This window comes from Juglans microcarpa x Juglans regia, chromosome 5D (assembly GCF_004785595.1).
Source record: "Juglans microcarpa x Juglans regia isolate MS1-56 chromosome 5D, Jm3101_v1.0, whole genome shotgun sequence".
NCBI classification, from domain to species: Eukaryota; Viridiplantae; Streptophyta; class Magnoliopsida; order Fagales; family Juglandaceae; genus Juglans; species Juglans microcarpa x Juglans regia.
Window position 1 is genome coordinate 22,424,531 of NC_054602.1, and position 26,766 is coordinate 22,451,296.

At 35.1% G+C, this 26,766-nt stretch overlaps 1 pseudogene; it reads right to left on the reverse strand.

Moving 5' to 3' along the window:
- LOC121264116 overlaps nt 1–23,801 on the reverse strand; it is a 93,986-nt pseudogene extending 70,185 nt beyond the window's left edge.
- Between the last annotated feature and the right edge of the window lie 2,965 nt (nt 23,802–26,766).

A 26,766-nucleotide genomic window follows, 5' to 3' on the forward strand; every position in this document is an offset into this window, starting at 1 on the left:
ATAACCCTTAACTAAAGAGAATAATGTATATTGGGAAGCTTGTGTTGGTAAGCCAAGAAAAACCGATGGTCAGCCCATTCAAGCCAGAAGGCTCTAAGGGTGGTCCCGGTGGTGTTCCCTCAAGTTCTTAATCTACTTATTTCTCCTTAGAAATATGAAATTTTTGTTTAAAATCTGTCTCAATGAATTCTTTATTCAAACCTAATAAATCTACCACTAGCATCCCTATAGAATTTGATAATACTAATCAAGAAGACTACAGTATATTAGATATAGAAAGAAATCTACAGGACTGGATAATTCCTGATGTTCCAAAAAATCAAATATACAAAATCTCTACTTTTTCTTCTAAATTATCATTCCTTACAAATTATACAATTAAAACAGTAGAGAAAACTATTAGTTTAAATAATGACTATGAATCATTACAACTCTTAACAAAAAAGGCTATTGATCATCATAAAAAATAAAATTATTCTTTTATTCATATTGGACTAGTACAAGTAGCTATAAAGTCACTTACTCGAAATGGCTTAAATACCTCAGTATTGCTTTGTTTAAGAGACGAAAGACATTATAACTTTCATGATTCATTACTCAGAATGGTAGAATCCAGCTTGTTCCAAGGACCGGTCTATTTTAATTGTTATCCCAATTATTCTTTATCATTATTTGATGGTAATATTTTACACACCTTAATATTAAATATTAAGACAAATGGCTATCAAATGATGAAATGGTCACGTGCATTAATAGTAGTTTATAGGATTCATTATAAATTGATGAAAACAACATTAGAACCACAAGCTCTAATTACTAGCCCTAAAGGATATACATTATTATTACAATCCAGTACACAAAATTCTAGTATACAAATTCCTAAACAAATCAATTGGAATCAAGTCACACTTCCTAATGTAGAGAATATTACCCCAACACTCAAGATAGAAAATAATTCTAAAGATAATCTCGAATATATAGATCAAAAAACAGATGGGACAGTTCAAATAGCTTTTCAACCTTTTAGAAGATCTTTTTCACATTATTCCTCTCCAGCACCCTCCAGTTATCATACACCCAGATCTATTCTTAAAACAATCTCTAGAAATAAATCTAAAAATTTTGACACCAGATCTTTTGATACTAGATCCCAAAATCTGGACACCCAGATTCGAGAAAACATTCATGGAAATATTATTGATACGCCAGTATATGCTATTAGCCATCCTGATAAAGCATCTACCTCTCATAATCCTGAAAAAGAACCCTCTTCTCCGACGTATTCTCAAGTAGTTGGAGATGATGCCCAAATTTATACCCTGAATAAAGAAGAATTTAAAATTACCAACTAAAGGGTTGGTGGGATCATTACCTTTCATATTCAGAATTTCTAATCTGAAATCCCTTTCATATGATTACCTTTCATCATATGAAAGGTAATGATCCCACCAACCCTTTAGTTGTTAATTTTAAATTCTTCTTTATTCAGGATATAAATTTGGGCATCATCTCCAACTACTTGAGAATACGTCGGAGAAGAGGGTTCTTTTTCAGGATTATGAGAGGTAGATGCTTTATCAGGATGGCTAATAGCATATACTGGCGTATCAATAATATTTCCAGGAATGATTCCTCGAATCTGGGTGTCAAGATTTTGGGATCTAGTATCAAAAGATCTGGTGTCAAAATTTTGGGATTTATTTCTAGAGATTGATGTAAGAATAGATCTGGGTGTATGATAACTGGAGGGTGCTGGAGAGAAATAATGTGAAAAAGATCTTCTAAAAGGTTGAAAAGCTATTTGAACTGTCCCATCCGTTTTTTGATCTATATATTCGAGATTATCTTTAGAATTATTTTCTATCTTGTGTATTAGGGTAATATTCTCTAATTGCCATTCATTAGGAAGTGTGACTTGATTCCAATTGATTTGTTTAGGAATTTGTATACTAGAATTTTGTGTACTGGATTGTAATAATAATGTATATCATTTAGGATTAGTAATTAGAGCTTGTGGTTCTAATGTTGTTTTCATCAATTTATAATGAATCCTATAAACTACTGTTAAAGCATGTGACCCTTTCATCATTTGATAGCCATTTGTCTTAATATTTAATATTAAGGCGTGTAAAATATTATCATCAAATAATGATAAAGAATAATTGGGATAACAATTAAAATAGACCGGTCCTTAGAACAAGCTAGATTCTACCATTCCGAGTAATGAATCATGAAAGTTATAATGTCTTCCGTCTCTTAAACAAAGCAATACTGAGGTATTTAAGCCATTTCGAGTAAGTGGCTTTATAGCTACTTGTAATAGTCCAATATGAATAAAAGAATAATTTTGTTTTTTATGATGTTCAATAGCCTTTTTTGTTAAGAGTTGTAATGATTCATAGTCATTATTTAAACTAATAGTTTTCTCTACTGTTTTAATTGTATAATTTGTAAGGAATGATAATTTAGAAGAAAAAGTAGAGATTTTGTATATTTGATTTTTTGGAACATCAGGAATTGTCCAATCCTGTAGATTTCTTTCTATATCTAATATACTGTAGTCTTCTTGATTAATATTATTAGATTCTATAGGGATGCTAGTGGTAGATTCATTAGGTTTGAATAAAGAATTCATTGAGATAGATTTTAAACAAAAATTTCCTATTTCCAAGGAGAAATAAATAAATTAAGAACTTGAGGGACCACCACCGGGACCACCCTTAGAGTCTTCTGGCTTGAATGGGCTGCCATCAGTTTTTCTTGGCTTACCAACACAAGCTTCCCAATATACATTATTCTCTTTAGTTAAGGATTATCTTTGTAAAATTTGTATCAGTGATTCCTTACTCTTTTTTTTTTTTTTTTTTATAAAGCAAGTATCTTCAAATGGTTTCTTATACTATTAATTTCGTTTCTTAGGAAAGTGCAGTCAGCTTCATAGTATTCTATCGCAGATTGTCTACTTTGATATACATGATATTTAGACATCATTAATGTATAATTTTGTCTCATTAATTGTTGTTGTCTTTTAAGATCTTTTATATTATCCATCAAGATTTGTAATTCCATTCTTAAATTATATTCTATGCATTTTAACTCATACAAATCGCGAAAGCCAGTACTATGAGCATGATAGAAATCCATCGTAAATATCAAGAAAAATAAGATAGTAATAGCAATAACAATAAAATAGCAATAACAATACCTAATAGCAATAAAATAGAAATAACAATACTATCACCAATGGCTCTGATACCAAAGGCGTATATCCCAGGTAGATTAATATGATATTAATTTAGAATAATATAATATTAAAATGACAGGCGGTATAACCGACCATATGCATGAAGAAATAAAAATTGAAGAAAAGAGATATGAAATAAACTTCTTCATTAAGAACATAATACTTACAAGGAGATTAATTCTCAAAGGAGTTTGGAGCTGAAGACATGAGGGAATGACGATTGAAAGATTTACAAAGAGAGGAGGACAGGACTAGACTGGAGAGGTTTGGACGAGAGAGGAAGGGATTTCAGATTAGAAATTCTGAATACCCTTCTTGCCTCGTGAACCCTTTTATATAGACACTAAAACAGTAACCCTAATAATACATGAACAGTACCAACCGTTATAAGAACAGTATCGGCCGACGCTAAAGACAAACACAGTACCGACCGACATTAAAGACAAGAACAGTGTCAGCCGACACTAAAAACAAACATAGTACAGAACACGTAATCTTGTACAGAATTATTTGTCACTTTGCTGGGCAATAATCTGTCACGAATAACTTTCTAGAGGGATAATATTCTGACAATGTCATGCTGGTTGGTCAGATAATAATCTTTTTGAATCACATATTCTGAGGATCATAATTTGCTAATTCCAGTTCAAACGGATCTTGAGAATCCATCAGTTGTACCGGATGATAAGGCGAATAATCTTAAGAAGGAGATGCAGCTTGGGTACCCTGAAATTGAGAGGCCTGTTGAGAGGGAGAGGCCTGATGGGCTGGTGATAATGCGGGTTGTTGTAATGGAGATAATCTGGGTTGTGCTTCTTCTTCATCGTCACTGTCTGATATTTGTGACATTACTTCAGCTAAATTTTTCAAATCCTTCTTGTTTGTAATGGATGCTAATTGTGCTTGAAATCTGCTCCGTTGGACTAGGACTTCCGGAGTTTTGGTAACTTTTGAAAACATCTTCAATACATGATCATAATTGTATTTTTCCCACCATTTGATGGAAACTTGACGGGCTAGGAACATAATGGTTTTGAGAGAGGGATGAGGTTTGATAACGTATTCCCATTTCATAATCCAATTTAATTTTGTTTTGAAAAAGAATAGCAAGAGGGGTGAACAATGGTTTAATGCTGGTGGACTGTCATTTTGTGAAATAAAATTTTGGAGACTTTCTTGAATGGAAAGAGGAAGGAGAAGAGGCTCGGGTCCATAATATTCCCACCATAGTGAGAACCATTTCGGGAGTGTTTTAATTTCCTGTAGTTTATCAAAATGAAGGAACCATGAATGACGCAAATTTTTGTTTTGTTTTAAAAATATTTTTGTCCATACTTGCTTGTAATCGTAATAATCATAATAAGGAGGATCATAGGGATGAGAGAATTTTCTTGTTAAATAGGAATTTTTTCCCCATTGTTCCAGAGTGAGAACTTGTTTGATAGTGACTTTATGAAAAGCGATAATTGGAGACGCAGGTGGAAAAAGGTTGAGTTTGAAGAGAACAAAGAATTTCTGAGAGAATAATTGAGTCAGTATCTACTAATATAAATTCATAAAAATGCTGAGTTTTCTTAATGTTTTGTGGAACATAATGCCAGTCTGGTAGGAGAAAGGTATCAAATAATTTCTGAGGGTTAGACAGATGTTGAATTTCAGATTCAATAGGAAAGACTGGATGCCAATGAGATTTGATAATAATAGGAGATTAAGAAAGTTGAGATAATAATGGATGATTAATAATTTGGGAAGGAGAAGGAGAAGAAGGAGAAACAGTTTTGGAATAAGTTGGTAATTTTGGAGAGGCTAATGGTGAAAATGGATTGTAAGAGGGTCTAATATTTTGTGGTAATGACCCCAATACCGTATAAGGTCTTGGAGTTGCAGAAGGATAAGGTGAAGGATAAGGAGGAGATGGCGGTTGTGCGTATGAGGATTTGGACTTTATTTTGGACTTTGAAGATGACATGATTTTCCCTGTAAGAATTCTCGGGATAGAAAATCAGGAAGAGAATAGATTCTCTTTTAATATGCTCAATATCAAAATAAAAAATACTTAATATAGCTTGCCATCTGGCAAATATTTGCTTAGCAGCCAAGTTTTTCACATCTTTAATTAAAACTTCCTTGGCTGATTTGCAATCTATTCTAAGTAAAAACTTTTGATTCAACAAATTATCTTGAAATTTGGAAATACATAATACAATAGCTAAAATTTCTTTTTTAATAGTACTATAATTCTTTTGAGTAGGATTCCAACATCCTGAATGGAATCGAACTATCTGTTCCGAGTTGGATGATAATTTTTGTTTCATAATTCCTCCGTATCCAATATCAGAGGCATTTGTTTCAACAATTTTAAAAGTATGAGGAGATGGAAGCCCTAAGCATGGTAACTTCTTAATATGGGTTTTAATTTGTTTTATGATGTTAGTATGTTTTTCTGTACAAGGAGGTGGATTCTTTTTTAATCTTTTAAATAATAGTTTACATAATGGTCTGAGAGATTGGTAAAAGTCTGCAACATAGTTGAGACTTCCTAGAAATCTCTGTAATTGATTTTTGTCTTTTATTTTATCTGGAAATTTATCAGCAAATTCTATTGCTTTACTAATTGGTGTAATAGTTCCTTGATGAATTACATGCCCAAGGAATCTAATTTTTTCTTGAAATAGTTTTATTTTTGATGATGAGACAACTAATCCATTTTGTTTGATAACTTGAATAAAAATATTTAAATGTTTCCAATGTTGTTCAATAGATGAAGAAAATATTAGTACATCATCTATATAAATTATTGAAAAATAAGTGAAATGAGTAAATATTTCGTTCATAATATTTTGAAATTCACTAGGGGCATTTTTTAGTCCAAATGGCATAACATTCCATTCAAAATATCCAAAAGGGACTGTGAAGGCTGTTTTATATCGATCCTTTTCAGCAATTTAGATTTGCCAAAAACTACTTTTTATGTCGAATTTTGAGAATACTGTAGCATTATATAATCGGGATAATAAATCTTTTTTATTAGGAATTGGGTATCTAATCTATTGTAGTACCTTATTTAAAGTTTTATAATTTATTACTAAACGAGGAACTTCTCTTTCTAATTCTGCTTGTTTTTGGACATAAAAGGCAGCACAACTTCATGATGATTTACTTTTCCTTATTAATCCTTTTGTTTTTAAATCATTAATTTCTTTTTTATAATATTCTAGTAATTCGTTATTCATTTGGATAGGTCTCTAGCCTTGGTTGGAATGTTTTTCTCAGAAATTTTTTTTTCATAGGGTAATTCTACTATGTGTTGTTTTCTGTTCCATAAGGCATTGGGCAGGTTAGAGCATATTTCATTTTCAATTGTAATTTTGAAATTATCAATTTTTTGAATTAATAATGAGTCTTTTAACTGTTCTCGAATTCTTTTATATTTTAATTATTGTTTTAAGAAGTTTATTTGGTTTTCCTTTCTTCTAATTCTATTTTTTGTTAAAAAATTAATCTCTCTGGTTAATGAAATTTTCTTTAAAGAGTTAATTTCTTTTGGTACCGGGGGAAATATGAATTTAAATTGTATTTCTTGTCCAAGTATTTTAGTAGAAATTCCTTCTTCTGTTACAGAGAAAGGGTAAAGTAATGTAAGAAAGAGATTTCCTAATATTATTTTGGTGTTAATATTTTTTACTAAAATGAATGTTGTTTTAAAGCAAAGTCCATTATTACAGATATGTGCGTTGGATAATTTATAATTTATATTCAATTTTGTTCCATTGGCTTGGGATAATGTTTCTTTTATTTTTTCAAAATATTTAGAAGGTATTAATTCCTCTTGTATACAATTTAGGTCCGCTCCTGTATCTAATAGAGCAATTGTAGTAAAAGAGAATTCTTGATTAATTGAAACTGTTACTTCAACATACCATTTTTAAAAATTTATCTTGTTAAGAATATTAATGAAATTGTCCGTTTCATCTAATGTTGAACATTCTCCTTGTTCAATATTATGTTTTTCATCATGAAGATTCTTTCCATTTTTCTCTATTTTTAATAATATGATTTCTTGTAATAATTATTCATTTGAAACTTCTAATTTAAGATTGGATGTTTTTAAATTTCTAATTTCTTGTTTTATCTCATTGATTTCTTGTTGTATATCTTGAATTGTAATTTTCTGTTTGTCAGTTTTAAATCTTCCTATTATTTCTGAAAAATTGTAAAGTGTTGAGGATGAAGTTATTGTAGTATTTTGATTATTAAATGTATCTTTTAATTTTTCTAAATAATCTTTTCTTTCTTGAGGGTTGTTGATTTTGTCTATTAATTCTAGTATAATGTCTTCTTGTTTTGAAAGTACATTAATAGTTTTGTTACAAATAAAATTATCCTTATTTAGACAATTACAAATATGTACTTCATCTTCTTCTAATTCACTATCGGAAGATTGTTCTGAAAAACTTGATTCTTTTCATTGATAAATTTCTTCTTCTTTTGAAGAACTAACCTCATCTTCACTTGAATGTATTATAAAAATATCCATTAATTTGTCTTTTAATATTTCGGATATATCTAATTCATTAATTTGTTGTTTGACTTTACAGTTTGATTTATAATGTCCTACTTTTCCGCATTTATAGCAAACAATTTGCTTTTTCTTTTTATTAGTCTTTTTAGGACTTTTTAGTGGCTTATTATATGTTGGTTTATCTTTTGTCTTTTTATAAAGTTTTTTGTATTTTCATTTTTTATTGGAATAATTCTTATAAACTCTTTTTCCTTTTTTGTGTCTTCTTGAGGGGGCTAATAAAGGAGTATAACCAAATTGTTCACAAAAGTACCTAATTCCTTTCTAGCAAACTTCTTTTCTATCTTCATTTGCCTTTTTAATCTTAAATCGTTGCACATAGTTAATCCAGTTCATTATAAATTTCATTTAAAATAGATACTAATTATAATATAATATAATATATATTTTTATTAAATTTGAAACAAATATTGTTCGAACTATAAATAATACTGTTCGAACTGTTTTTTAAAATCGTTTGAATGTTTAAATCTATCGTTCGAATGGTTCTCTGTATATATATAAGTTATCGCGGGCGAAGGCATTTCAACGCCGCCATTCCTAACCGTTTGAAAACCGTTCCATAACGTTTGCACACCCATCAATCGGCATCATCTGCCATCGTAATCACCACCCACGTTGAAACCTTTTCCTCCTAAGTGAAGGTACGCTCCTTAAAAGTTATTTTACCGTTTATTTTTATCGTTTTATTCGTTTTCTCTAGAAAAGTTATATTTTTTCATCAATAGGCACCATACCACAAATCCATTGTAGGATGTTTAGAAATGAAGAATAGTATGTGGTTTGTTGAAGAAACCCATGGAATCGATGGATTTCATGGGTTTTCATGGCCACTGAGTTGACTCATCCATAGTTAAGCTCGGTTAAGTTTCCGTTCAAACACTACCTGTTGTCGTTCTAATGTATTAACCAAAACCCTAAAAACCGTTCGAACCCTATTTATCCGTTTGAACAGTCTGAACCAAACACGATGGTGTTCGTTCGACCACTATAGTGTCCGTTCGATCACGTTCGAATGGTTTGAACCAATTAATTTATATTAACTTATTAATTTATTTTCAACACATTTTGTTGTTCTATAAATTAATTTATTAAATTGCTATTAGTATATAATTTTGTGAATATTGGAAAATATTATATTTTATCACTAATGTTGAATATATATTTTATTTTTTAAATTTCAAGTTGATAATAATGTCTTCGTGGCAGATCAGGCGAACCTTCCATCCAAATAGTTCGAGAGTGAACTAATTTTTTGGAGCGACATATAAAACTACTTGATTTCGTGACTCTTATATGGGAAGGTCATTCCCTCCAACTAGTTTTCAACGATCGTGGTTGGGCACCAATCCTAGATCAGAGAGAAGAAGCAATGGAGCTCATATCCTATATTGACATTGTCGTTGAGTTCTATAAAGAGCTCGGTGGAGCAAGCCCAGACTATGGAGGGGCATACAGGATCTTTGTCCGAGGAGCTCCAGTTAAATTTTTTAGTGGACGGACTCGTTGAATATCTCGGTATTCCTAGACTACGCAATGCTTATTCGAACTTGCTATCTAGAGAGTTTGATCCTTCAGGTGATGCGGAGACGGCTCGGGACGAGGGAGCAGTTTACATAGATGAGGTCGATACCCTCACTGATCATGAGGTGAGAGACTTGATTCTTGGTCCAGATGCTCCTGTGTACGATGGGACAAAGAATATCAGGCAGACAGATTTATGACAGATATACTGCCATTCGGGATCCTGATCACTCGATTTTTGCTATATTCCGGGGTCGTGCCAGATGTTACCGAGCGTGCACGGGACCGATGGGACCGATCAACTACACCACCCCGTCACGAAGCATGAGACACTCGAGACTTCGTTTTCGTGGACCTGTTCCAAACCAGATTGATATTCAGAGAAATGCACAGCTAAGAGATCCTGAAGTATAGGCTGGTGAGGCATCTACATAGGCCGAGGCATCACGCATATCAACTCATGAAGAGATGACTGACATATTGCGTGCAGAGATTGGCGAACACACATCAGCGGTGATCAATGTTGTGCATACTGCCATGTCTGGTGTTTTGATAATTTGTTTTAATTATGAATTAAATCTTTTTTATCTTTTCTGGATTAATTATTGATTTATATTATGTGGTGTATGGATGATAATATTTATTTAATTAAAAGTCTTATTTAACATAAAAGAAATCACTCAAATATTTTTAAATTAATTACATAAATTTAATTTATGAATTCATAAATATTTTAATTTACAATAAATCATAAGATATAATATATTCACATTTTTAATATTTTGAACAAGGTACTCAGCATTCGCATATTTATGTTCCGTTCGAACAGGTTTAAAAAAAATTCTAGCCAATTTTAATTTAATTTCCCACCAAACTATACATTCGAATGCATAAATGTGGTGTTCGAATATGTTCGAACTAAATATGTGTTGTTCGAACGGTCTTGAAACCTTCTCGCCAGATTTTTCCACCAAATCTATCCTGTCCGAACAAATAAATTGTTGTTCGAACGGTTTTGAACTTTTCCCAAAAAAATAAATTACTTCCTCGCCAAGATTTGTCTGTTCGAACAGATTTTTTGTCGTTCGAACGATTTTGATTTTTTGAGACAATCTAATTCGTCACAAAAGATCTAGTTCAAACGGATATGTAGACGTTCGAAAGGGTTTATAAAGTCATCCATGTTTTGAGACGAAATTTAAATCTTGTCTCCAATAATTACTTTTAGGGACGAGATTTAAATCTCGTCCCTAAATAATTTCATCCCTAAAACTAAAATTTGTAGTGTATATATTGAGAAGGAAATGGTGTCGCAGATGAATTAGCTATCTTGGAGCTTGAGGTATTACCTTGTCTTTCTCCTCTATTTTACAATTACCTAGGTATTTGTATGGACTTTTTGTTATTGATAAATCTGTTTTACCAAATTTTAGATGGAAATGGTAGTTTTGAATATTTGCTTTGTTTATGTTATTGTAATAGATACTGTGGAACAATAGGATGCATTTGGATGTTGAGGTGATCTCAGATGGTTTGAGTTGATCTATTAATAATAGTGTTTTGTGGAGTCCCATTGAGATATATTTGAATGTAAATAGGTTAAGATATGTGTTTGAGTATATGAAATAGGTTAAGATAGATTTAACTTTTTTATATAAAAAAGTTAAAAAAGTAGTATGTCCCATCAATGATTGATTTGAGATAATTAGTAGTGGGTCCCATTAATGTAAGTAGTAGTTTTTTCTAAGAATGCATGATTTTACAAGAACTTTTGTTTTGATTTATGTAACCCTGGAAGCTCTTACACTGCTTGTAAAAGGTATTCCTCTGCCATAAGATGGGGTTATTAATAAAATTTGGGCGTACCGTCTCTCTTTCTAAAACAAAACTAATTTAACTAAAACTAATAAAATGTAAGATGAAAATTAAATAGCATTTACCTTAATACAAAACTTTTGAATGATGCCAAGCAAAGAGTTAATGGTATGTGTGGACATTATCAATATCGACGGACTCGAGATGCATATCAAGAAATGCTATTAGTCAGGTCTGTGGTTAGAGATTCTTGACCGGCGAAAGCACTAGACAGGACTAATATTGTTGTGTAAGATCGGAGAAAGTATGGATCAGCTGAGGTGTGTATACACACACACACACACACACACACACACACACACAAATATATATATATATATATATTCATTTAGCTAGTAATCCTAACGTACAGAGCAAAAGCAAGATCTCCCATGGAAATGTCTTGGAAAGAACCCAGGGATAGTGGTTAATTTCCTGAAATCATTTCTGCGAGTGCTTCCATGTAGAACTTGTTTTATGAAACTGCATGACCAGTACTTGGATTCCTCCTCGAATGGAAACTGCAAAAATAATTATATATATATATATATATATATATATATATTATATCAGCAACTTGGTTTCCCCACCGACCAATATAACCAATCCAAAGGAGACGGATGTTTGTTTCACGTTTCTTTATTTTCACGTCAAAACATGAGGAAACATTTACTGAGAAATACCCATGTGAACGAAGATTTTTCATGTTCTATTGGTTGGCATGCACGTCTATAGAAAAATAAAGTTCAAGTTAGATTCTGCAGTAGTTCTAGATGCCATATATATCTTCACTGTTTTATAATATATGCGCTTGAAAAATGCAGATGTGTGGACCAGACTTGAAACAGCAGCTCAGTCAACCTGCTGTTGGAGAATCCGATCGAGGTGGTAATATTTTAATCATACTCATGATTTTTAAGGGTTGCAAAACTTTCCTATTGCTCACAAATCTAGCTGGCAAGAAGGCTTATTTATCTAGAAGATTGTGAAGATTACATGGACTAGCTCATGAACTCGAATAAATTTTGAGCTTGCGTGCGTGCTGTTGGCCGAAACGTACAATTGGAGATGCATTCATTATTTTTTAATGGCTATTACCAACCTCCGTATATTATTCAAGTCTCTGGTAAAATTAGGAGTTCTCTCACTCGTATTTTTTGTTAAGCTAACGAAATGGGTCAATTTCCTTAATACGAAATCAACTCGTTTTGACCCGTTTAGAATTTATTTTAAATTAAATTTTTATTATTGCTAAGTTGCAATATTGATATTTCTCAGTATACTTATAATTTTATTGTTTTTATTGTTCAGGAGAATGTAATATTAGACTTATGATCATATTTGTTATTGTATGATACTTTGTAATATTGGTTTTATTATATATTAAAACTTGAAAAATATTGATATATATTTGTTAAGATATCATGGTTATTAATAAATATAGATTTTAATTTTTATGTAAAATTATGTTAATCAGGTCAAACGAGTTATGCGTTTTAGTTCAATCAATTTATATGAAACAAATGGATTTAAATGAGTTGTGTTGTATCAACATATTTTTAATTAATTATTAAACGGGTGACATGTTAGGACCCGTTATCTAAATGAGTTGGGTTAGGGTTTGGAAGTTTGACATATTTAGTTTAAAGGGTTGTATTTGGGTTGACCTATATAGTCAAATGTTCATGACTTAACACGACACGAGCACGACCCAAAAACATGATTTGCCACCCCTAGTCAAAAATCAACACTAACTTTAATAAAAATCCATATAAAGATGGCACTATTCTTAATATTAAAACTAAGCCTTTCAGCCATGGATGAGGGAATTTCATTGAAGTTAATAGTGGCATTTCATGATGGGTAAGTCATACTAAAAATTTAAGACGTTACGGTCTGATCATGAGTTACATGAGATCAAAGTTTGCATGTGGAGAAGATTTATTTTATATTTTTTTGACATAATTAAACTCATTAAACATTTCACCCAACTGTTGGATAGTCTTCTCATTCTTAACTCCATCAGTTATTTAGGAGGATACTTTCATCTAAATGGACTAACTTGTTTGCATGCCATCCTGTGAGCAGCCTGATTTGCCTTTCGTTTAGTGAGTTGAATTTGCCATCATCTCTCTTTCATATGCCTCTTTCATAATACTTGGCTTAGGACTGCGCACAAGGCCCTAAAAACTCAGCTCGACATTTAAAAAAAAAATGGAAAAAAAAAAGAGAGAACACCAAAACGGTGTGTTTGATTGCCTATGCCCTTAACCCATCGTTTTTTTCTTTCCACAGCCCTGGCACTCCCTCTCTGTTCATTGTGAGTTTCTTTTTGCGTCAAACAGCACCCCTATTCTTGGCTTTTGTCATCCATGTTAGTAAGTTTCACTACAACATAATTTTTCTTTTGTGACAGAGAAAACCGTCACAAAAAATAACCAAAACGTCACTAAAGATATTTGGTGATGGTTTGAAACCGTCACCTAATGTGCATCACAGAAAATAATTGGTGACGGTTTACTGTTGAACCGTCACTAAAATATTTTTAGTGATGGTTGGAGGTGTTTCGTTTGGTGTAACGTTTGAAAATTCCTTTTTTTGTGACGATTGAGATCTGTAACAGAAAGTAACGTTCGAATGTCCAATTCAACGTTGTAACGTCAATCCGACCGATTGGCGTTCGAATGACAGAAGTTGACTTTCGGTGATTCTAGTTTGAACGTTTCATATTTACGTTTGAACGTTAATTGCAATAAATGTTCGAATTTCCATTCGAACGTTAACGACCCAATATTCAAACGTAACGGGTGTAACGTTCGGACATTATTTCGAATGTTAACGAAGAAGCGTTCGAATGCAAGTGGTACGTTCTGAGGTTTGTTCAAACGTTAATCGTTTAATCATTCGAACGTTTTGTTCTTTGAGGGTGAGTACATTTGAACGTTGAGGCCTACGTTCGAATGTTACTATATAATTTTGTGTATTCACGTTCGAACGTTGGTTCGAATGTGAATCAATGTTCGAACGTTTTTAATTTCATTTGAACGTACAGATCAGAAATACTAATTTCATAAAATTGAAAAACATACCAATTGTAACATATTACACACCATCAACTAACAACTAACAATGTTTTATAAAATTTCAAAATTAAATATTAAAATTAGTTTTATATACTGATAAAATTGATAAAATTCATTTCTTCTTCTTTTATACACTGTTGCAACAACATAACACGCTCCATTTGCACCATTATCTCCTACTGTACTTGTTCTTGGACTTCACTGCGTATTCTTTCCTCTTGATTCTCTATTGGTCCTGCAAACGCGTATCTAAATGAGACTGTCACTCCAAGAGAGATTCTAACTCTTGCTGTCTCGACCTCATATACTCATTCTCGTGTCGTGCAGCTTCTAAATCTTTGGTAAGATTACTAATTTGTGAAGTCAATAAGGTTGAGCAGGATGAACATCTATGCGTGAAAGATCGTCACAAACCTCTTGCCATACTAGACTGCGGCCCGAGCAATTGCATGAATATGTCTATGTCACTAGGAGAAGATTCCCCAGAAGCTGACTGCATCTCCATCATTTTTTCCTGTAATTTGAAAGAAAACACACAGTAAGTAACGTATTAAAAGAAATACAAATAAAAAATAAGTTATTCACATGTTGCATAATTTATTTAATAAAATTAACACTGCTTACATGATTATCTGCAGTGGCAGGCTCCATCCACTCACTATGCTCATTAGTGTGAGCAGCAGCATAGACATAAATGAGGAAAAAATTTTCAGGATCATCACGTTTCTAATAAAGCGACATTAGCAATTTTAAAAAAATAATGTTAGTACTTAAATAAAAGAATATCAGAAAAATAAATGAATTCTATAATTTTTTTAATTACTATTTTTTCAGCAAGATGATGGAATGATCTTGAATCGGCACGATGGTGGACAGTCAGAGAGGATCTATTCTGTGCATTTGTAGAACTCAAGTGCTACAAAATTAATTAAGAATGTTAATTATAACATATATATATACATATAATATAATATATAGAACGAATATGAACGTAAATAATTAAAGGATATAAATGTAAAATACCTGATAATTTGGAGATGCGAAAAGATTACAACACTTTCTCTAATCATCTAACTTCATATGCTGGAAATGGGATAGCGTAGTGATCATGACATCGTCCCTTGTGACGTCGGAATAGTGTAGCATCAACTAATTCACAGTTCTCAAATCCTCGCTACGGCCAAAGTCGAGGTCGAATTCATCCTAATAAGTGAATTAGGTCAAAAATATGATATACTAATCTAGGTGAAAAAAAATGTACTCTCAAAGTAAACTCACCAGTACACGACTTCGAATGTGCTCTTTAATCTCATTCAGAACATCTTGCCATGAGCGCACATAAAATTGAGTATAAGCTCGAACTACTATGCCAATATAGGAGGAAAACGTTGTTGCACTATCATTCACTCCTCTAGTAGAATTATTAGGAATGGTGATCTTGAGTTTTTCGTGCCTTCTATTTTTCTCAAGAGAGATGCTACGTGTATAACCATGACCGCAACGTGCAGATGCATCAACTATATGATAATAATATAATTATAGTTATATAGTTATTGAGACAAAAGTATTAACAATATAATTGATTATCAACGAAAATATTTCCTTACTGGTAGGTGTCGACTGATTGTTGATCTCTTGCATGTTAACATGATCTTCAGGACCGGATTCCTCGAGTGGGGAGTCCTCAATGGGTTCGGGACTTGGACTTGGCAGATGCACATTTCTACATTGTCGTTTTGGCAGCATCCTTGAAAATGATTAATTATATCAAAGAAAATTAATTAGAAGAAATTATGAAAAGTATAATATTTTATAGTCACCTATTTAAATAAAATATTTAGTACTTTTATTCTTCATCTTCGGATGTATTTTCCATGCTTGTTTCAGAATCTCCCTCAATAACATCTTCATTGTCATCATCAACCTCTTCTTCGTCCTCCTTATCCACCTCCTCCCCAGATTCTGATTTGTCTTCTTCTTCTTCCTCCTCACTTACTTGAATTGAATGATCATTTACTACGGACGGGTCAAGATGGACAGGTGGGACGTCATCTCTACACTAGGGGAGCAACTCGAGTGCACCGACGTCAACAAACAAGTTAATACCCTCTCCATCTTCTTGGTATGCCTCTACAATCGGAAGACTTGGGTAGCTTGACAAGCCAATACGAATGGATCATCTTCGTACCATTTAGATGCTGTATTGACACTCGTAAAGTGATTATCCCTATGTATCGAAACCCGACCACCGCCTAGATCTAACCAATCACATTTAAAAACATATGTTATAGACCCACCCAGATATTTCAATCCGATAATATCATGTATGACATCATAATAGTCAATATCATCTGTTCCATGACTACCCTCGACCAACACACTAGAGTTTTGAGTTTTTCTATTACATTCACGATCCAGGGTATGGAATCTATAACCTCGAACCGTGTATGCAGTGTATCAAAGTGCTCTATTTGAAGGACCACGGGCCAATGCATACAATTCAGGAGAAATTGATCCGAGATCACAAGCACGTTGTTTCAAAATCTAACAATTGAAATAATATATATTTATTAAAAGTTACCCAGAATTAAAAGTTTCAAAATGTAACATATATATAATTTTAGTTCATACACGTTGCTCAAACCATCCAACAAATTCTTCCTCGTGTCTTGCCTCTATATTCTCTATGCCTTCTGTCCTAAGTTTGTCCATGTGCTCACTGTATATAAATACAAAAGAAGTAAATTTTGAGCACAACAATTATAGTTAAACTTCAAGAAACTAGAATTATTCGAAGCATGCAACGACATACTTGAGATAGTCATCAATCTCCTGGCAATTATTTAGCACATACCGCCGAACTTTACCTAAGTCTCTAGCAATTAAATTGTAACCCGTTTGTGCACCGGTCATACATTCTGGAAAAATACTAATAGCTCACGAGGAGGTAGAGCAGCAAGATCAGCATTTCGCTCTTGATGATTAAATCGTGTCTCAACACCATGGAGATATAGAGAGCAAAATGTTAACCATTCATCGTGTATATAGGCATCTGCTATTGAACCCTCAGCTCTGGCTTTATTCCCAACAGTGCACTTCAGTCGACCCAAATATCTTTCAACAGAATACATCCAATGGAACTGCACCGGTCCACCCAACAGTACCTCTCGAGGTAAATGTATTGCTAAATGGACCATTGCATCAAAAAATGATGGTGGAAAGATCTACTCGAATTTACATAGTATAGTAGTAATGTTTTCTTCCAGTTTCCACAATATATCTCGATTTACTACTCGAGCACAAAAATCCTTAAAAAACATACAGAGTTTGGATATGGCGACATGTACATTAGATGTTAGCTTCCCACGAATTCCCACAGGTAATAACTTCTGCAAAAATACGTGACAGTCATGGCTTTTCAATCCACTGATTTTCCAGTCATCAGGGCTCACACATCTACCGATATTTGAAACATAACCTTCTGGCAACTTCACACCCTGAAACCATTTACAGAAGTCCATCCTCTCCTACCTTGTCATCGTAAAACATGCATGCGGCATGACCACCCTATTGCCTTCTACCTGCAAATGTAAATTATGTTTAATTCCAATTCTCTCAAAATATTTCCTCATCTTGATCGTGTCCTTCGTCTTTTTGTTATTGCTCATCAATGTACCCAGTATATTATCACATATATTCTTCTCTATGTGGATTACATCCAAATTATGTCGCAACATGCAAGACGACCAATACGGCAAGTAAAAAAAAATACTACGCTTTGTTCAATTCAATTTTGTTGCATCTCGTTTTCTCTTGTTCTTTTCCTAACCTTCGCCAAAATTGTTCGCTCTAACATGTACCAGTTGTTCCACTATCTCTTCCCCAGACAACTCATTTGGTGCAATTATGTCCTCTACTCTCCCATCAAACTTAGCACATTCTCTTCTCCATGCATGATTTACTAGTAGATAACGTCGATGACCCATGAAACACAACTTCTGAGAATATTTTAACCACTCACTAGCAGTTTCTTTATTACACATCGGACACGCTAACTTCCCTTTCGTACTCCAGCCGAAAAGATTTCCATATGCCGGAAAGTCATTTATTGTCCACATTATCGCAGCATGCATTTGAAAAGATGTCAACGTGGATGCATAATAAGTTCTGACGCATGTTTCCCATAACTCTTTCACCTTTTCAATCAACAGCTGCATGAATACGTCAATGTCATTCCCAGGTGATCTCGGGCCAGGGATAAGTAAAATTAATAAAAAGTTGGGCGCCTTCATGCACCTCCATGGTGGAAGATTGTACGGAATCAACACTACGAGCCAAGTGCTATATAACTTGTACTCATTCCCAAAAGGGTTGAATCCATCGGTTGTGAGTCCTAGGCGCATGTTCCGAGCTTCTATCCCAAACTCTGGGTATTGATTGTCGAAAGATTGCCACGCAAGTGAGTTAGCTGGGTGCCTCATATATGTGTCATCCTTAACTCTTTTCTCTTCATGCCACCTCATATCGTGAGCTGTTTTCTTACACATATATAGTCTTTGTAACCTAGGTCTCAAGGGAAAATACCACAACACCTTAACGAGCACTTTTTTCTTACCTTTCCACCTCGACTCTCCGCATACAGGACATGCTTGTTTCTCCTCGTTCTCCTTCCAAAACAAAACACAATCATTCTTGCATGTATGTATGGACTTGTACTCAAATCCTAATCCCTTTTTCAACTGTTTCGTTTCATAAAAGTTCTTCGGCAATGCAGACCCTTCGGGAAGCACCTCGTTAAATAAGTCCAATACCATATTTATTTCTTTCATCAACATCCCACACAATGACTTAATGTGAAGCAACCGTACAATAAACAACATTTTAGAATGTTTTGTATAGCCTAGATAAAGCTCGTGCTTTGCATCTTCCCACATTGCAGCGAAATTCTCACAATCAATCCCTCGGCCACTTGAGGCATTGTCGTCAACCTCATCCATAAACATCCCAACTCCAATGTCACCCAACATCTCTTTCATCTCATCCTGCTCATAATTATCATCCATGTGCCGCAAATAATTTGGATAATCGACCAATACATCCGCTGACTACTCATACGGCTCACCATGCAGTACCCATCGGGTATACCCGAGATCCATACCATTCACAAATATATGACTTTCAACTTCATCCAATCCTATCGCATACAAATTTTTACACCCTCGACATGGACACTTAATGTAACCACGACTATCAGTGGAGGCCCGTGCAAAATCAATGAAGGTTCTTACTCCACGCGCATAGGGTGATATGAACCCGCGGGAATGAAATCCCTTGAACCCACAATCAATTTGAAAACTCCCCAAGAAAGCCAAATTCAAGTCAATGGATGGAAAAACCTAGACCCGATGAGAACTCGTTTCAAGAACCTAGATTATATCAAAATCTAGACCCGTTAAAGAACCCGTCTCAAGAACCTAGATTACAAAGGAGGAACGCCACAAAAGTGGTGATTTACCTTTGATAAGTTCAAGAGTTCAATCAAGAACAAGAGAAAAAACCTCAACTCACAAATAACATTCAATATTGTCTCACCTTCAAATGAGGCTACAAGGAGTATTTAAACTAAACCTAATTAAAACCCTAGCCAAAATAAAGCCCTTTTTACCCAAAATGCCCTGATGAACAGTGTCGCGCTACAGTACCCACGGCTACAGTAACGCTACAGTAACGCTACAGTACCTCTTGAAACCCTAATTCCTAAAAAGTAACTTTCCAAATAAGCCCTTGGCCAAAATACAAGGCCTTCTTGAAAATCATAGTTCATTGAAAATAAGACGTGTGGGCCAGGCATCTTCAAGTCCACTTATTCTAAACTAATAAAATAAATCATTTAACCAAATTTGAAGTCTCCAAAACAATAGGCCTTAACTCTAAGTCATATCTTCCACAGCTTGAATCAAGTGGATCAAAGCTGGTTCTCTTTCTTTCAAGCCCATCTTGAGTGTTGGGCTCTTGCTAGCTTCATCCCAAGTGGATTGCACCAATCTATGCATTGCTTCCTTGATCTTCTTGGCTCTTGATCTTGTAATTGGTTCATCTGGAATTTGCAAATGATCTTTAAGAGTAGGCCCAACTTGGTTTCCATCATTCCCCTCTCCTCAAAAGGATTCGACCTCGAATCTTCACCTATATCAAAAGGAGAAAGATCAGAAACATTGAAAGTAGCAGAAACATTATACTCACTTGGAAGATCCACTTTATATGCATTCTCATTAATTTTCTCAAGAACTTGGAAAGGTCCATCTGCTCGAGGATGCAACTTCGTCCTTCTTTGGGCTGGGAATCTTTCTTTGCGCATGTGAACCCAAACCCAATCTCCCGGTTCAAAGAAGACAAGCCTTCGCCCTTTATTGGCTTGGGAAGCAACCCTTTCATTCTTTTGGGCAATTTGAAGTCGTACCCTCTCATGAAGTGACTTCACCAACTCCGCCTTCTTTTGTCCATCCAAGCTACTCCTCCGAGATAGAGCATCAGTAACAATGTTCTCCTTACCTTGCTTATAACGGATGACATAGGGAAATGTCTCAATGTATTCTATCCATCTAGCATGCCTTTTATTCAACTTACCTTGACCCTTGAGATGCTTCAATGATTCATGATCGGTGTGGATTACAAATTCCCTTGGCCATAGGTAGTACTGTCAAGTCTCTAATGCACGAACAAGAGCATAAAGCTCTTTGTCATAAGTAGGGTACTTCAGGGATGCCCCACTTAACTTTTCACTGAAGAAGGCTATGGGTCGCCTATCTTGCATCAAAATGGCTCCAATCCCTATTCCTGAGGCATCACATTCAATCTCAAAAACTTTGTTAAAATCAGGTAATGCTAACACAGGTGAAGAGCACAACCTTTCTTTAATAGTGGCAAAAGCATTCTCTTGATTAGTCCCCCACTGAAACCCAATATTCTTTTTAATTACCTCAGTGAGTGGTGCAGCAATAGTACTAAAGTCTTTAACAAAACGCCGATAAAAGCTAGCTAAGCCATGAAAGCTTCTTACCTCAGTGATGCTTTTTGGCATTGGCCATTCCTTGATGGCCTTGACTTTCTCTTCATCCACCTCAATACCTTTTGTGCCAACAACATAACCAAGAAAAACAACTTTTTCCATGCCAAATGCACATTTCTTGAAATTAGCATACAACTTTTCACATCTCAACACATCAAACACATATCTCAAATGCTCAATATGTTCATTTAAGTCCTTGTTGTACACTAAGATATCATCAAAGTACACAACCACAAACTTGCCTATGAATGCACGTAGGACATGGTTCATTAATCTCATGAAAGTACTGGGCGCAGTTGTCAGTCCAAATGGCATAACCAACCATTCATAAAGCCCATACTTAGTCTTAAAAGTAGTTTTCCATTCATCACCCTCTTTCATTCTAATTTGATAGTACCCACTTTTAAGATCAATTTTACTGAAAATACATGAGCCATGCAATTCATCAAGCATATCATCCAATCTAGGAATGGGATGGCGATACTTTACCGTGATATTGTTGACCGCCCTGCAATCAACGCACATCCTCCACGTCCCATTCTTCTTTGGCACTAGTAGCACTGGTACTGCACAAGGGCTCATGCTCTCCCTCACGTACCCCTTGCCAATCAAATCCTCAACTTGCCTTTGAAGCTCCTTTGTCTCCTCTGGATTACTCCTATAGGCTGGTCGGCTTGGAATGGCAGCCCCGGGCACAAAATCAATCTGGTGCTCAATGCCTCTAATGGGTGGCAACTCATTTGGCATCTCCTCCGGAAATACATCCTCAAACTCCTGCAACAAAGAAACAGCCAAACTAGGAAGAGACTAGTTAGTTTCATCAAGAGTAAGATAGGACTCTTTATAGAAAAGAAAAATCATAGGGCGATCTGCGAAGAAAGCCCTCTTAACCTCACTCTCTCTTGCATAGAAACTCACTTTTGCCTTTCTTTTTTTCTCTGCAGACTCTCTTTCTTTTTTCTCTCGTGGCTCTACTCTTTTTTCTTTACTCTCAGCCACCTCTCTTCTTTCTTTTTCACTCTTTCTTTTATGCTCATTTGCACTCTCACTCTTTCTTTTTTACTCAATCACATTTTCACTCTTTCTTTTTTTATCACTTTCATTTTCACTTTTTCTCTTTTGATCACTCTCATTTTCACTCTTTCTTTTTTGAGTAACCTCACTTTTCAATTTCAGTTGGTCCTCATAGACCTGACTTGGAGTTAAAGGAGCAAGCTTGATTGTTTTGCCCTCCTTCTCAAAGCTGTACATGATCTTGAACCTATCATGTGTCACCCTCCTATCATACTGCCACGGCCTCCCCAACAAAATATGGCCAACATGCATAGGCACAACATCACAAAGCACCTCATCCTGATACTTTCCAATAGAAAAAGTAACTAACACTTGTTTGTCCACCCTAACCTCTCCACAATCATTCAACCACTGCAATTTGTATGGTCTAGAGTGTTTTAAGGTTGGTAAATTCAATTTCTCAACCAAAGTAGTGCTAGCCACATTAGTACAACTCCCCCATCAATGATCATACTATATACCTTATTGTTGACATGGCATCTAGTATGGAAAATGTTCTCTCTCTGTTGCTCTATATCATCCACCTTAATGTGTGCATTAAGAGCACGCCTGGCAATAAGAGACTCACCGATCACGGGGTATACCACTCCATCATCATCACTAGCATCAACCAACTCGGGCACCTCATCACTATCATCCTCACTCTCAGTCATCACCTCTCCATTGTCAAGCATAATCATCACCCTCCTATTTGGACATTGAGAAGTAATGTGCCCTGAAACCAAACACTTAAAACATTTAATATCTCTATTCCGTGAAGGTTGGGATTCTACCTTAGGTTTGTTGCTAGTTCCCTCATCTTTTCTCTTAGGTGGTTCGGTCTTTCTTTTTGCTTCAGCTGTATCATTCCTATCCCACTTTGATTTCCAAGTAGTGCTAGAAACCGAAGTGTACCTTGCTGTCTCTTTTCTCTTTAATTGCCTCTCCACCTTCATTGCCATGTGTATCATGTCTTCTATCTCTACATAATGCTACAATTCAATTACATTGGTTATGTCCCTATTCAAACCACTCAAAAATCTAGCCATGGTGGCCTCCCGGTCCTCCTCTACATTAGCCCGAATCATTGCCACCTCCATCTCCTGATGGTAATCCTCCACACTCCTTATGGCTAGGTACAAATCTCCGCCTCATGAGAGCTTTCAACTCTCCCCATGTCTCTACTGGCCTCTCATAATTCCTCCTCCTATTGGTCACTAATTGATCCCGCCAAATAATAGCATAATTAGTGAACTCAACTACTGCCAACTTCACTTTCTTCTCCTCAAAGTAATTATGGCAATCAAACAACAACTCTATTTTTTTCTTCCACTCTAGATAAACCTCAGGGTCAGCTCTATCTTGGAAAGGTGGTATTTTCATTTTGATGCTCCCGAGGTCTCTATCTACACCATCCCTACCCCTCAGATTCCCCTCAAGTCGTCTTTCACGCCTAACTCTTCCATGTCTACCCGACCCAACTTCATATGCTAAGTCTTCCTCATCCTCACCATCTCCCTCATTCTTATACTCATTTTCAACTCTATGCTCACGTCGCCTCCTATCTCTCCCACCTTGCAGATTTCTAATCGCTGCTTCTTGATAATCCATTCTATCTCTCACTTCACCCAACACAAAGTTCAACCGCTCAAACTGTTGTTGCATTGCTTGCAACACATAGGATGAGTTATCTACTCTCCCCCTTGGTGGTGTGCTACTCCGCTGAGACATTATAAGGTGCTGCACAAAAGAATGTTAGTGGCAAAAAAGTAAACCTCACACACTCCCTTACGCGTTTACACTCGAATAATGGCACTCCACTCGTGTTTCACTCTTAATTGGCTTTTTCCCGATAATAGTCTCACACTCTCTTGCCTTTTACCTCAAGAGTTTTCCCACTCAAGTTCTTTAAGAACTAATTGCACTCAATCAAGACAAAGCAACCATGTTTTATCCCAACTAGTAATTAGGTCCAAGAAACAAGAATAAGAGTAAGACGGAAGGAATAAAAAAAATTGACACGTGAATCCAGGAAATTATACGAATGAAACAGTAACTATAAGACAAGATACCAACTAGAATAATGTATGCAGCCCCTTTGATGATAAGGCTCAAGAGAAATTTCGGTTTTCTTCTTCTTTTTTTTTTCTGGTCGATTTTTTTTTCCTAGGCGAATTTTTTTTTTTTCTTTTCACCAATTGATTTGATCACAATCAAGAATAAGCAATTAAGAAAACCCTAACAATAACTCAAAAATCCAAACACAAGTGCTATATGGCAGCCCCTAGAGCAAGAGATTTTAGCCAACACAAACCCTAGAACAATGAGATTCAGAAACCCTAACAATAGTGAAGAAATACAACAGCTATTATTTTTTTTTTTTTTGTAATCAATCCTAGAGCAATGAAACCCTAGAATGAAATATGTAAGAAATAAAAGATAGAATCAGACCTGATTAGAAACCTGGCTCTGATACCAAATGATATGAACCCGCGGGAATAAAATCTGATAGGAACCAAGGTGGGCCTACTCTTAAAGATCCTTTGCAAGTTCCAGATGGGCCAATTACAAGACCAAGGGCCAAGAAGATCAAGGAAGCAATGCAAGGATTGGTGCAATCCACTTGGGATGAAGCCAACAAGAGCTCAACACTGAAGATGGGTCTGAAAGAAGAAGAACCAGCTTTGATCCACTTTATTCAAGCTGTGGAAGACATGACTTAGAGATACGGCCTATTGTTATTGGAGGCTTCTAATTTGGTTAAATGATTTATTTTATTAGTTTAGAATAAGTGGGCTTGAAGATGCTTGGCTCACATGTCTTATTTCTTATGAACTATGTTTTTGGGAAGGCCTTGTATTTTGGCCAAGGGCTTATTTGGAAAGTTACATTTTAGGAACTAGGGTTTCATCAATTTATTGTAGGGGTTACTGTAGCCGCGGGTACTGTAGCCGGTACTGTTCATCAAGGGTAATTTTGGGTAAAAGGGGCTTTATTTTAGCTAGGGTTTTGACTAGGTTTGGGTTTAAAAACTCTTTGTAGCCTCATTTGAGAGATTAGACAATATTGAATTTTATTTGTGAGTTGAGTTTTCTCCTCTTGTTCTTGATTGAACTCTTGAACTTATCAAAGGTAAATCACAACTTTTGTGGCGCTCCTCCTTTGTAATCTGGGTTCTTGAGACAGGTTCTTCAACGGGTCTAGATTTTAATATAATCTAGGTTCTTGAAACGGGTTCTCATCGGGTCTAGATTCTCCATCCTTGACTTGATTTTTGGCTTTCTTGGGGAGTTTTCAAATTGATTGTGGGTTCAAGGGAATTCATTCTCGCGGGTTCATATCATTTGGTATTCAGAGCAAGGTTTCCAATCAGGTCTTATTCTATCTTTTATTTCTTGCATATTTAATTCTAGGGCTTCATTGTTCTAGGATTGATTACAAAAAAAAAAAAAAATAGTGGTGGTTAGCAGATTTCTTCACTATTGTTAGGTTGCTGAAATTCATTGTTCTAGGGTTTGTGTTGGCTGAAATCTCTTGTTCTAGGGGCTGCCGTATATCACTTGCCCAAGGGTTTCTGAGTTATTGTTAGGGTTTTCTCAACTGCTTATTCTTGATTGTGATCAAATCAGTTGGTGAAAGGAAAAGAAAAGAAAAGAAAAGAAAAGAAAGGAAAAAAAAAAAAAAATTCCGAGATTTTTTTTCTTGAGCCTTATCATCAAAGGGGGTGATTCTAGTTGGTATCTTGTCTTATTGTTAACTGTTTCATTCGTATAATTTCCTTGATTCACGTGCCATTTTTTTTTCATTCCTTTCGTGTTTCTCTTGTTCTTGTTTCTTGGACCTAATTACTAGTTGGGATAAAACAAGGTTGCTTTGTCTTGATTCAGTCAATTAGTTCTTAAAGAACTGGAGTGGGAAAACTCTTGAGGTAAAAGACAAGAGAGTGTGAGACTATTATCGAAAAAAGCCAATTAAGAGTGAAACACGAGTGGAGTGTCATTATTCGAGTGAAAACACGTGAGGGAGTGTGTGAGGTTTACTTTTTTTTTTTGCCACTAACATTCTTTTGTGTAGCGCCTGATAATGTCTCATCGGAGTAGCGCATCACCAAGGGGGAGAGCAGATAACTCATCCTTTGTGTTGCAAGCCATGCAACAACAGTTTGAGCGGTTGAACTTGGTGTTGGGTGAAGTGAGGGATAGGATCGATCATCAAGAAGCAGCGATTAGAAATCTACAAGGTGGGAGGGACAGGAGGCGACGTGAGCATAGAGTTGAAAATCAGTATGAGAACGAAGGAGATGGTGAGGATGAGGAAGACTTAGCATCTGACGTTGGGTCGGGTAGAAATAGAAGAG